This window comes from Camelina sativa, chromosome 4 (genome assembly GCF_000633955.1).
Source record: "Camelina sativa cultivar DH55 chromosome 4, Cs, whole genome shotgun sequence".
In the NCBI taxonomy this organism is placed as follows: domain Eukaryota; kingdom Viridiplantae; phylum Streptophyta; class Magnoliopsida; order Brassicales; family Brassicaceae; genus Camelina; species Camelina sativa.
Genome location: NC_025688.1, coordinates 16895675 through 16897731, shown reverse-complemented (window position 1 = coordinate 16897731; position 2057 = coordinate 16895675). Strand labels below are relative to the sequence as shown.

The window sequence follows — 2057 nt, the reverse complement described above, 5'->3', positions numbered from 1 at the left end:
CCGAATCCTAGGTTGCATGATATTGCATTATTAATCTTGAGTCATTTTACGGACATAAAAGCTAGCTGTTGAACCAGAAATGAGCTTCTGTGGCAGCCCCAACGCATCCTGAAAAGCAAAACATAACCCAGAAACTTACTTTATGACCACTCTTGAACAATGAGTTATCAAACGTTAAAATACCCTCTAGATCCTTTCAAACAAAAAAAAAACATCAGAAATTTTAAAATACCATCTCTTGATTTCCATTGATGTTATCAAATGCTCGATTTGCTTCTTTTGAGCTACCGAAAATAACAATTGCACAGTAGTAACCTCCTTGTGTTTTTGCTGGCTGACGAGAAGGAAAAATAAAAAACAAGGTTAAAATAGAGTTCCGAGTTATATATTTATGTAAATTATATACTATGGTTTTGATATCCCAACCTTAACATCAATTTGAAACTCTCTGGAATGAAACTCTCGAGCAAGAACTTGTTCCAGATCTTTACTTGGCAAATAGTGAGGGATGCTATGTAGAAAGAATCTTGATTTCTCATCCTCCAGCATCTATGATAAAAAAAAAAATTAAATACATTTTAATTGTAATTTAAGGTAAATAACAAATGTGGTAAATCAGACTTTTTTGTAACCTCTTTTGTTAGTGTGATTGTTGTGTCAACTCTATTCTCCATAAGAGCAAGTACAAGTTTCATTGCAGCTGCAGCATCATGTACGCAATGATGAGAAACACCAGTCTTTTGGACTTCGTACCCCAACATAGCCTGAAAATATTTTTTATTTTTTTTTATAGAAAGTATTAAGAATGTAAGTATTTCTTAATATTCTTATGTGAAGACATCAAAGAGTATATAAAGGCTAACCATGCAAAGGGTATTAAGAGAAGGTCTTCTGAAATTTCGAGCATTGGGAAACTTGAATACAAGTGAAGTATCAATTACTATGGGATGGTCTATCTTCATCACTGAATTAAAAAAAAACTCAGGCTTTAGCAAAAATCCAATAAAAACTAATAAGAATAACAGTACTAGAAAAGTATTTACTTACCTTACAAGTCATGGTTCAAACTGTGACCTACCAAAATTGTACCCATAGAAAGTAATGGCCTCAATTTTGCCTGCACAAACATAACTTGTATATATATGTGTTGTCTCTAAGAAAAATAAAATAAATAGAAAGACTAACATTACCAGAGAGAGAGTAGCATTTTTGACATCTTCAGCAGTAACTCCAGTAATAGTTTTCCTATAGTCAACAATAGCCTTATCCGGTTTCACAAATTCGTTGAGAACCACCTAAAGCAATCATGAACATTCAATAACCCGAGTTAGGGATACATGGCAAAAGACCTCAAAACTAACTAACTCTAAGGTATACATTTAGATTGCGGTCAACAGCGCCAACTCTAACGACACCCTCCCTCCCATCTTCACAAAGAACCATCTCACAATCAACAGCTATCATTTGGTTTGAAATCATGGCTTTCGACGTTTTCATTCCAACATCCGATACCAACCAGTTCTGCTTAGCAATTTAACAAGTCTTAGAGAACCGGATAAAATACACAAAACTTGAATATATTAAACAGCAAAAGACAATAGTTCAGGAGAGGGAACAAACCGTGGAGTTTGAATGAAATGTATAATCTTGTCGGTATTGCGGGTGCTCCACGGTCAGTCGAATTAGTTTCTGTACTACCAACGACATTTCAAACATGTTACTATATCAAACTTATATAGACATGTTAATTGGTTTATTTCCAACACACCTGCTCAGGAGTGTCATAAAACGGAGATTCCTGCTTGAACTTTTCAATCATAAGACGATTGGCCTGACGATGATTCATAGCCTTAGAGAAGTAAAAAGCAGAGATTAGAAAACTAAAACTCATTAAATTATCAATCACATTATGTTTTCTTGACTTACATCTTTGTTATCCATAAGTAACCAGTCAATCTTTACAGAGCCGGAGGCTGTTTCATAGAAAAAACAAACGAGTAAAGTTGAGAACATAGTGTCTTTTGAAATCACAATTTTCTTTTACAGATCCTCCACAT

The 2057-nt window shown here is 34.3% G+C and overlaps 1 pseudogene; it reads right to left on the bottom strand.

Annotated features, from left to right (window-relative positions):
• On the bottom strand, positions 1 to 2057 carry LOC104783971 (annotated as a pseudogene).